Here is a 12745-nt window from a genome sequence, read left to right on the forward strand (position 1 = left end):
ATGGCTTTGATCAAAATGTTGATGAACCTTGTATGTACAAGAGAATCATCAATAGTTCAGTAACTTTCTTAATGTTATATGTAGACAATATCCTACTCATTGGGAATGATGTAGGTCTATTGACTGATGTTAAGAACTGGCTAGCGACCCAATTTTAAATGAAAGATTTGGGAGAGGCTCAGTTTTTTTATAGGAATTCAAATCTTTAGAGATCGAAAGAACAAAATGCTACCTTTCTCTCAAGCATCGTATATTGACAAGATGCTTGTCAAGTATTCGATGCAGAACTCCAAAAGAGACTTGCTACCTTTTAGGCACGGAGTTATATTGTCTAAGGAATAGTGTCCTAAGACACCTCAAGAGATTGAAGAAATGAGACGGATCCCCTATGCATCGGCTGTTGGTAGCTTGATGTATGAAATGTAATGTATGAGACATGACATCTACTATGCGGTGGGGATAGTCAGTAGATATAATTCTGATATAGGATTTGATCACTGGACCATCTTTAAGAATATCCTCAAGTATCTAGGAGAACGAGGGACTACATGCTCATGTATGGTTCTAAGGATCTGATCCTTATTGGATACATAAACTCTGATTTTCAAACTGATAAGGATTCTAGGAAATCTACATCAAGATCAGTGTTCACTCTTAACAGAGGACCAGTAGTCTGGTGGAGCACCAAGCAATGGTCTGTAGTATACAAGTAAAGCTTGATACCTTATCATGTGACACTACAAATGCAACCCACTTTGTAAATGTTAAAATTGTTGTAAAGTTCTACAAATAATTTGAACTGCTTACCAAGTAGGCATCCTTCAGTTACATTTAACTCCTTAACTATGACTGATCTCTCTAATGAACAATAGATCATAGTCCAACTATGACTAAATCTTCTCGGGCTAGGAAAAGGTGTGGCACCACATTGTTCAAGCCTTGAGATCAACCCTTAAGGGAGCAATTTATGTACTTACCCTAATCTTGGGGAATGAGTGAATTCCTTCTTGTGTAGCTGTATTCCCAGCTCACCAATCAGACGAATCCCCAAAATGTTAGGCTTGTTAAGTCGGCGATCTTACCACTCTCACCCATATAAATCAAATGACTGCCCTCATAGGTAGAAGTTCACAACTCACTAAGGATTCAAGTCATGTTACCTATGGTCATCCTGGTGAAATGTAAGTCTCTATTATGAACGATGTTATATAATAAGACTAAATATTTCGTGGTCCGTCTTATACAAACTTCTTTGTATAGAATATCCCCACTCACATGTCTATACATGAATGATCAGGATCAAATTATTTGTAGCACTTTACAACAATTATAATATATATAAAGCGAGTCATACTCGTAGTGTCACCAGGATAAGGTACCCAACCTTATCCATCTACCACAGACCATTTAGGTTATCACATATGAACGAACTCTTAACGAAGAGCATCCATGAGCACATTTGGATCTTTCCAATTTCATTGTGACCAATATACAACAAATACATTCCAACAGATAGATATGAAAATAAACACTAATTAATGGCATGCTTCAATAAATAAAACACAAGGGAAAAAGCTCTCATACCAGTTGAAGATTCTCTTCAAATGTCAAACTCAAGGCAGCGAAAAAACCTCTACACGAACTCTATCGCCCAGCAAATCAGTCAGTTGCGGCACCACAATCATCTACACGAATAGTAGTAACTCGAACAAGCACGAACAAGTAAATAGTGGGGACGACACCACCAGTTGGAGCCCTTGGTATTCTCGGAGTGAGAATCCAAAGTGTGGTCTTTGGTGAATTTGGTAGAGGTAGGAGAAAAGACAGATCATGTAGACAATAAGCAAGTGGGAGAGAAAGAGCTATCATATAGTAGGGATGCTTATCGTTTAGATGAAGCTACACGATCGTGTAGGTTTTACTAAGCAATCGTTTAATAAAAGGTAGACGGTCGTTTAGAAAACGTGGCATGTTATGCGATCGTTTAGGAAATCTAAGTGATCATTTAGGGAAAGGCGTGTGATCGTTTAAACGCTGGTATGCGATCGTTTAGACGATGAGATACTATAGTATAGGCTCTCAAGCTAGGCGATCGTTTACATTTCCACACCGATTGCGAATTTTCAAACTTTTTCAAAATGAAACAAATTTTCATTTTATTCATTGGTTACAATAACCGAATGCGGTTGCTCCCACTAACGCACGATTAAGGAGAATAATTCAACCAAGTATCTCAGAATTAATCCATTTAATCATTAATGAATATAATCATATTATATTCTTACCATATAGTTTGATATCACATATCTACTATAGAGATATAAATCATATTCATATCTAATTTCCTCCAAAATTAATGTATCGATACATTTAATCAGTTTATTAGTCAATTTAATCCTATTAAACTGAGTAAAAGATTAAAGCCTTAGGGTTTCTAATCATATTAGAATCATGATCTTAGGTCTATGTGATCCATGTTTTAAACATTTTAAAACATGAATTTAACCTAAGTGAGCATGCACGTCTTTCTTATTTCTTTTAGTTCTAATTTTTCTTTAACTTTTAAAAAGAAACAACTAAAAAACCATTGTGCACAATAAGTGTTTATAACATTTATAAAGTAACCTATGTGTCATGTTTCATGCAATCCGGTCATTGCTATACATAACTTTTATATATACGCGTAATAACCAAGCAAAACATGCTTTCCATTCACCCTTATACTATAATAATTATAATATAAAGATGATGTATGTCGGTGCTTTTTATGCATGCATAAATATAACTCTTATATTATATGATGCATGAACTTGCTCTTACATAATTAAATCATGCTTCTCTAAATTATAACATTTACAATAAAGAGATGATGCATGACCAATGCATAACCTAAGGTGGGATTTACTATATGTGCATTCCATATGACATATAAAAAACCTACATCGCATGTAATAAACCAAGGATTAATGGACCGGGATGAGCCTTTACAAAAAAATCATAATGAAATAACCCTATCTATTACATTTTTCATAGAGCGAATGGCGAATCGGGTCTTGGACCGCCAGAAGGACTCCATCGTGTAGTAAACGCCGAAGGTAGACGATCACCCAGCGTGCACTAGACGATAGGCGCATAAGCTAAACGATCGCTTAGACAACAATGAGGTTGCAGAGCCTGATCATCTAGGCAATCGCTTTCTCTTATACACATCTAGATGTGTATAAGAGACAGAGATTGAGAAGCCTGATCGTCTAGGCAATCGCTTAACGCGACGAAAGGTAAACGATTTACCATGCGTTGCTAAGAGATCGTTTAGTCAGTTACTAAGTGATGAAGCCTTCTGAGCTAAACGATCGTCTAGTGCGCGCATGCGTTAAACGATACGTGAGCATCCCATTGTCTACACGACCCGATACTCAGCGATCGCCTACCCCATCGTCTACACAATTCGATCAACCCATGATCGTCTCCTTCCTCGAAGAACTGCAACCCTTACTCTGATCTTCTTCACAAACGACTCAAGACTCAAACTGACTTTGAATTACAAACTTGATAAAGATTATTAATGCCCAAAAACGTAGGGGCCTTTACAATCAACCAAAAATATAAAAGAATTAAATCAATACAAGGCTAACATCCCAGAACACTCCATTAATTCACACATCCACAACAATTTAACAGTTAAATAGAGCAGACATGCACCCACCAAGAATGTTTATGTAATTCATTGCAGCAATGAAATTAGAATATCAGAACCTGGCTCTGATACCAATTGAAGAAACTCTTAATGAAGTGCATCCGTGAGCGCATTTGGATCTTTCCGATTTCATTGTGACCGATATACAACAAATACATTCCAATATATAGTTATGCAAATAAACACTAATTAACGACATGCTTCGATAAATAAAACACAAGGGAAGAGTTCTCATACTAGTTGAAGACTCTCTTTAAACATCGAACTCAATGCAGCGAAAGAACCTCTACACGAACTATATCACCCAGCAAATCAGTCGGCTGCTGCAGCACGATCGTCTACATGAACAACAGCAACTCGAACAAGCATGAACAAGTAAACGGTGGGGACAAAACCACCAGTTGGAACCCTTGGTATTCTCGGAGTGAGAATCCAAAGTGTAGTCTTTGGTGAATTTGGTAGAGGTAGGAGAAAAGACAGATCGTGTAGACAATAAGCAAGTGGGAGAGAAAGAGCAATCGTATAGTAGGGATGCTTATCGTTTAGATGAAGCTACACGATCGTGTAGGTTTTACTAAGCGATCATTTAATAAAAGGTTGACGATCGTTAGAAAACGCGACACGCTATGCGATCGTTTAGGGAAAGGCATACGATTGTTTAACGGTGAGATACTATCGTATATTCGTTCTCAAGCTAGGCGATCGTTTACGTTCCACACCGATTGCGAATTTTCGAACGTTTTCAAATGAAACAAATTTTCATTTTATTCATCAGTTACAATAACCGAATGCGGCTACTCCCATTAACGCACAATTGAGGAGAATAATCCGGCCCAATTATCTCATAATTAACCAATTTAATAATTAATGAATATAATCATATTATATTCTTACCCTATAGTTTGATATCACATAGCTACTATAGTATTTTCTCCTCCACTTGATATAAATAATATTTATATCTAATTCCTCAAAAATTAATGTATCTCATAATTTAATCAATTATATCATATATAATTAACCAATCCAATTATATCTATATTATTCGAACTCCCTTTTTGTCAATTTAAACATTTCAAACTTGACCCAAATATTGATTCTCAACTTTATCCAAAGCTACCTAGGGACCTAATGGACCTGTGGCTCGAAGCTTCAACAGTACGTGAATAGCTGACTAAACTCTTTAGCCACGAGATCCACCATCCGTTAACTATCAGGCATTCCACTAAAGACCAATAGCTAAACTATTTTTACCACAGATATATTTCTGTGTCCATCGAAATATAACCAATCATGAGTACGATGACCCTTCATAGATGCTCGTAAGTACAGTTGAGAAAATTTACTATTTTACCCCTATAGTTAAATCTCACTCCTTAAGTACCACTGATTCCTCTAATGAACAATACAACATAGTCCAACTATGTTTGAACACCTCTCAGGCCAAGAGAATGTGTGTGGCACCACATTGTTCAAGTCCTGGAATCAGCCCTTGAGGGAGCTATCTATCTACTTACCCCTGCCTCGAGGAAGGAATGAATTCCATCTTTGTGTAGTTGAGTTCCCAGCTCCCAAATTAAATGAATCCTTAAAATGGTAGGTTTGAATCGATGACTTGGCCACTTGCACCCATACAAATCAAATGACCGCCCTCAATGGCAAGAGTTTCCAACTCACTCAAGATTGAGGTCATGTTACCTATGGTCATCCTAGTGAAATAAAGTCTCTGTCATGAACGGTATTATATAATGAGACGTTAACACTTCGTGGTCGGGTCTTATACAAACTCTTTGTATAGGACGCCCCCGCTCGCATGTCCCCTACACGAATGATCAAGATTAGACCATCTGTGACAAGTCACAACACTTGTGACCATTCCACAAAGCGGACCGCATCCGTAATGTTACCAGGACAAGGTTTCCCTCCTATATCCATATACTACAGACCATTTTGGTTATCACTCAAGACATGATCCACTTGTATGTCACCACATACATGCTTGAGTTACATATAAATAACCATGGATTTTATGTTTATTGATTTGTGGTAAAGCCAATAAAACATATAACTTGGAAAAAAATCAAGATGTGAAGTAAATATCATATATTACACAACACAAGCGTTCGTACAAATAGTTTACAAACTACAAGACACGAGACTTTAGGGCATCAAGATAACCTTGGATGTTAGTTTATTGGTTTGTGGTCAATGCAACAAAAAATGAAATAAAATTTTATTAAATAGACAATTAGTTTGTTCAATACATTTACAAACTATTGGACCCTAGAAGATTTAGGTCATCAACCCTAACACTTTACAAGTAACAATCCATGCATGTTCAACGAGTTTTAAAAAGAGATGACGAACGAGTTTGAGATGACTGGCATCAGGCTCATGTCTTACTACCTTGGCATAGAAGTAAAGCAAGAAGATAAAGGCATCTTTATTACACAGGAAGGCTATGCTAAGGAAGTGATCAAGAAGTTCAAAATGGATTATTCTAATCAAGTAAACAAAACTATGGAATGTGGAATCTAACTGTCACATTGTGAGGAAGGAGAAAGAGTGGACCCAACACTCTTTAAAAGCTTGGTTGAAAGTTTGCGGTATCTAACATGCATAAGGCCTGACATTCTTTATGTAGTTGAAGTTATCAGTCCCTTCATGGAGAAACCAACAACCACACATTTGATTGCAACAAAGAGAATTCTTCGGTACATCAGATGTACGATAAACTACATCTTGTACTACTTTGTGTTTGATAATTATAAGCTATTGGGATACAATGATAGCGATTGGCGTGGAGATATGGATGACTGTAAAATTATAACTGGTTTTGTCTTCTACATGGGAGATATTGCCTTTACGTGGATGTCTAAGAGGCAACCGATTGTTACTCTCTCAACATATGAAGTAGAATATGTGACTACTACCTCATATGTTTGTCTGCAATTTGGCTATGAAACCTGTTACAAGAGTTGGGACTGCCACAAGAGTACCTAACCCTCAAGAGGTCATGGAAGACAAAATTATTCGAGGTCAAATGGAGAAAAATCAAATAATGAAAAAAGATATGATAAAAGATGAAGGAAATCGAACACGGAAATTTCCATGAGCAACAAAATGATCTTTCCAAATTTCAATCATATATAAACATTGCAATTACAATCACAAACGGAAACATAAGATTATGCATTAAATAGAAATTACAGCATGCTTTTCTAAAATATCAAGGGAAGGAATTAACAAACCTTTGAAAACTCATCTTCAAGTTCCTTGATCACGAACGCTCGATCACAATAATATAACAACACATGAACATTTGTCCAACATGACCGCTACACTACACGATTACAGCACACTCGAACTAAGCGATCACCAAGGTCACGAACACCCCGATCACCACGAACAGCCTCCACAGAACCTGCACTGTGTCGAGTTGAGTATGACACCACCAACAAGGTTACCTCAGTATTCTCGGTGTGAGAATCCAGAGTGTGGGCTCTGTGCGGGCTTGGTTTGAGGCAGAAAATCGAAGGAAAAATGATCGTGTAAACAATTGAGCAAATGGGAGATGAAACAACCTATCATATAGGTCGATGCCCAATCGTTTAATAAAAGCTATGTGATCGTCTAACAAAAGCTATGCGATCGTTTAGCTCATCGTTTAGCTGAGTGCTTATCGTGTAAGAATACTCCACGTTCGTTTAGCTAACTCTAAGCTGTCATTTAGTAAATCTGATTTACCTGACAACTCTCCGTGAGTAATTTCGAAATTCACAATTTTGCAAATCTCTAATTTTTTCTTACTAAAATTAGGAAAATATTTTTCCTTTTATCTCACGATTACCATGAAACCACCTATAACCTCATACCTGTCTCTTATACACATCTAGATGTGTATAAGAGACAGACCACATTGTTTAAGCCCTAGATCAGTCCTTAAGGGAGCAATCTATCTACTTACCCCTGCTTCGGGGAATGAGTGAATTCCATCTTGTGTAATTGAGTTCCTAACTTCCAAATCAGACAAGTCCCTGAAAAGATAGGCATGTTGAGTTGGCAATCTGGACAGTCTTACCCATACTAATCAAAGGATTGCCCTCAAAGGCAGGAGTTCCTCAAACACTCAAGATTAAGGTCATGTCACCTATGGTCGTTTAGGTGAGATGTAAGTCTCTAGTATCAAAAACGTTATATACAGAGTCTAGTCATCTTGTGGTACGGTCTTATACAAACACTTTGTATAGGACACCCCCGCTCGCATATCTCCACATGAATAGTTAAGATCTACCTTCTGTCGTAGTTTACAACCCTTGAAAACCTCTATAAAGTAGGCCACATCCGTAGTGTCACCAGGATCAGGTATCTCACCTTAATCCTTATACTATAGACCTATTTAAGTTATCATTTAAGGCATGATCCACTTGTATATCACATATACACACTTACATAAAATAACCATAGAGCTTTGTTTATTTGATATGAGTAAATGTCAGAATGAAATAACATTTATTTTATTCATAAACAATGTGTATAACTACAATCAACGAGACTCTGGGAGAATTAGGACACCAATCCCAACGAAAGAGAGATTGAATGTTATAACTGTTATAAATTTTCCATTATTCTTGAGAATGTAGGAATAAAGTAGAAGAAAATGCAAATTATGTTGAGAAAGATGAAACCAGTGAGTCATCTTTGCTTCTAGCATACAAAGGTGAAGAAACATGTGAAAATAATGCATGGTATCTTGATGTGGCGCAAGTAATCACATGTGTAGATGTAAGTCAGTGTTTGGGGAATTTGATGAATCTGTTAGTGGTAATATCATATTTTGTGATGCCACAAAAGTTCCTTTTTAAAGGAAAAGGTTAAGATTTTGATCAACTTGAAGAATGGGGAGCATGAGTTTATCTCTAAACATATTTGCCCGATATGAAGAATAATATTTTGAGTTTGGGTCAACTCTTAGAGAAAGACTATAATATTTGAAGAAGAATTATAGTTTTTCGATAAGGGATAATAATGATAATATGATTGGTCAAATGCAAATGACAAAGAATAGAATATTTTTGTTAAACATTCAAACTTATGTTGCTAAATGTTTGAAGTCATCTTTGAAAGATCCATCTTGGATATGGCACTAAAGACTTAGGCATTTAAACATTGATGGCTTGAGACTATTAGCAAGGAAGAACATTGTGAAAGGACTACCATATGTCAAACATCCAGATCAATTTTGTGAAGGTTGCCTTTATGGCAAGCAAGCAAGGAAGAGTTTTTCGCATGAATCTTCTTTAAGAGTAAGGAGACCGCTAGAGTTATTTCACACTGATCTTTGTGGACCAATTAAACAAAGTTCTTTTGGTAAGAATAATTATTTCTTATTATTTATTGATGATTTCAGTCGAAAAACTTGGGTTTATTTTTGTCAAGGAGAAATCAGAAGTATTTGTCATGTTCAAGAGATTTAAAGCTTTTATTGAAAAAGAAAGTGGTTATTACCTAAAAGCCTTAAGATCAAACAATGGAGGAGAATTCACTTCAAATAAACTTAAAGATTTTTTCTTAGAAAATAGAATTTTTCGGCCTATGACAGTTCCATGGACTCCTCAACAAAATGGTGTTATTGAGAGGAAGAATAGAACGATACTCAATATAGCTCAAAGAATGTTGAAAAGTAAGAAGATGCCAAAAGAATTTTGGGCACAAGCTGTTGGATGTGTTATATATTTGTCCAATCGTTCTTCTACTAGAAGCTTGTGGAACAAAATGCCTCAACAAGCATCGACAGGAAGAACACCATCCATTACCCATTTGAGAGTATTAAGTATGTTGGTTGTATATCTTAAAACTCGCAGTCTGACGTGTTAAACATATTCTATTATCAATAAAGATGTTATAGACGTTTATTTAATAAAACTATTATTGAATATGTGAATTGTATTTTTAAAGTATAAATCCAATAAACTAAAGATCTATGGCTATTATATAAATATATGAACTTTATGTGGAGACATAAGAGTGGATCAAGTTTAGTAAATAGCCAAAATGGTCTATAGTATACGAATAAGACTAGGTACCTTATTCTGGTAACGCTATCGGATGCAACCCACTCTGTAGTTGTTATAGTTTGTTGTAAAGTGCTACAAACAAAGTGATCTTGATTCGTTCATTTATTGATATGAGGAGCAGGGGCATCCTATGCAATGAGATTTCATAAGATCGGACCAAGAATTAAGTCACTACGTTGTTTACTATTTAAGACTGACTATTTCAAAGCGATGACCTAGGTAACTTAACCTTAATCCTGAGCTAACTATGAACTTCTGTTTATTCAGGATTATCCTTACATTTTCATGGGTAAGGGTTGGCTTAGCAGCGCCGGCTCAATAAGCCTCCCATTTCAAGGATAAGACCGAGTAGATAGCTGGGGACATAGGGTACAGACGAAATTCACTCTTACCCACTTTTAGGGATAGTAGAGAGGTTGTTCCCTTAAGTGTTGACTTCAGGTCTAAAATAAGTGGCCTCACCCTCTCATTGGTCTGAGATGGACTCGATTTAGTGATTAAATCACAAACCAATTGTTCATTAGAGGATCGGTGGGACTTAAGGAGCAAGATGTAATCTTGGGGTAAAACAGCTTATGACCCAGCCGTTATTACAAACAACCAATGAAGGGTTGACTTACTTATCATGGTTATATCAAATAGACAAATAATATATCTACAGTGAGGAGAGTGTAACTATAGTCTATAGTCGACAGTTCGATTAGTTAACAATTGTTGATTAACTAGGTTAAAGAGTTTGACCAGTTAGTCTCGGATAGTTGGAGACCATGATCTGTAGGTCCATCGGTTCTCTTTGCTAGCTCAATACGGACGAAATTGAAGAACTAGGTGAAGTAAGAATTTGAAATGTTCAAATTCGGGCTTAAGGAAAATTTGTATTTTATATGAGATATAATTTACAATTAAATAATTAATTTATTAATTATTTTTTAGAGTATTCTTGAACAATAGCATGAAAGTGTTTTTTAAACTTGATTAATATGATTAATCAAAGTTAGGTTTAAAAAATAATTTAATATGTGATATTAAATTTATTTTTAAATATTTTCTAAATTATGAAAATATTTTTTCATAAAAAGTTTGTTTTATTTATATTAAAATTAGTTAGTGAAAAAATCCAATTGTTGAATTTTCTCACTAACTAAGTGGATTTTGAAGTGACACTTCCCAAGCTTGACACCTAAAGATTACATGCTCGTGGAGTTTGCAGTGGAAGACATGCAAGATAGGATTTTGCATGTATTTTGTCTTTAAATAGTTTGGTTTTTGAATTTTGTAAGAACTAATACTTCTCTGACTACTTTGACCTAAAATCTTCCACCAAAATCTCTTTACTCTCCTTTTACTAAAGTGAAATTCCCTTGTTTTTACTAACAAAACGGCCCCACAACCATGTTCTTCAACCGAAGAATAGCGAGTTTTTTTCGTTGGTGGTGTCGATCGAGCTCGGGAGAGGAAGATTGCAGTGGATTCTACAAAGGTTGTAATTTCTAACCCTTTATATATGCTTATTCTTGTTTTTAATATAATTAGAATGTTATCGATCTTCACTTCCGCTACTTTATGTTCCAACAAAGTATTGCTTATGTACATATACCTGATCAAAAGCATAGGAAGCTCGATGATAAAAGCGAGAAGCATATTTTTGTTGGCTATGATGCAAGCTCAAAAGGCTACAAGCTTTATAACCCTGCTACATAGAAGACAGTGGTAAGTAGAGATATTGTGTTTGGTGCGGAAGCAACATGGAATTGGAATGATGAACCAAAAAGACTATAAGTTTTTACTTTTTTCTAATGATGATGATGAGTCTAGTGACATTTCTTGTCCATCAACACCACCAATGTCGCCAATCACTCTACAACAATGCATACCTTCATCATCTACAAGCTCAAGTGAAGGACCTTGTGGCATAAAATGTTTACGAGACATATATGATGAGATCGAAGAGTTAACTCAAAGTTTTAATAATCTTACTCTTTTTGTCTATTTGATGACAGAGAACTTTTGAATTTTAAAGAAGCTTTGCAAGATGAAAACTGGAAGACTATCATGGATGAAGAGATAAAGGCCATAAAGAAGAATGATACATGGGAACTTTCTACTCTTCCAAGTAGAAGGAAAGCAATTGGTGTCAAACGGGTATTCAAGACAAAAAGAAATGAAAATGGAGAAGTGAAGAGGCATAAGACAAGATTAGTTGCAAAAGGCTACTCTCAAAGACAAAAAGAAATGAAACCATAGGATTGTTAATTGAAATTGTTGCTCAAAGTAAATGGAAGATCTTTCAAATGGATGTTAAATCACCATTCTTGAATGGATATTTGGAAGAAGAAGTATACTTAGAACAACCTCTTGGCTATGCTGGGAAAGGTCAAGAATATAAAGTCTTGAAATTAAACAAGGCATTGTATGGATTGAAGCAAACGCCTAGAATGTGGAATAGCAGAATCAACAGATATTTCCTTGACAATTGGTATTTGAGATTTCCTTATGAACATTCTCTATATATTAAGACGAATGACCGTGGAGATATTTTGTTGGCTTGTCTGTATGTGGATGACTCAATTTTTACAGGAAATTGTGCAAGTATATTTGAAGAACTCACGAATGCAATGACCCAAGAATTTGAAATGATAGATATTGGATTGATGTCATATTACCTTGGCATTGAGGTTAAGCAATCAGCGGAAGGTATTTTTCTCTCAAGAACGATATACTAGAGAAGTTCAAGATGATCAATTCTAATCCTGTCACAACTTTGAATGAAACTGGGATAAAACTATCCAAAGATGAAGAAGGAGATGTTGTTGATCCTTCATATTTCAAAAGATTAATTGAGAGTTTGAGACATTTGACTTGCACACGACCTGATATTCTTTTCAGAATTGGATTGGTGAGTCGTTTATGGAATCTCTTACAATTACTCATTTGAAAGTGACAAAGAGAATTCTTTGTTACCTCAAAGGTA

Source organism: Benincasa hispida, chromosome 6, assembly GCF_009727055.1.
Source record: "Benincasa hispida cultivar B227 chromosome 6, ASM972705v1, whole genome shotgun sequence".
Taxonomy (NCBI): Eukaryota; Viridiplantae; Streptophyta; class Magnoliopsida; order Cucurbitales; family Cucurbitaceae; genus Benincasa; species Benincasa hispida.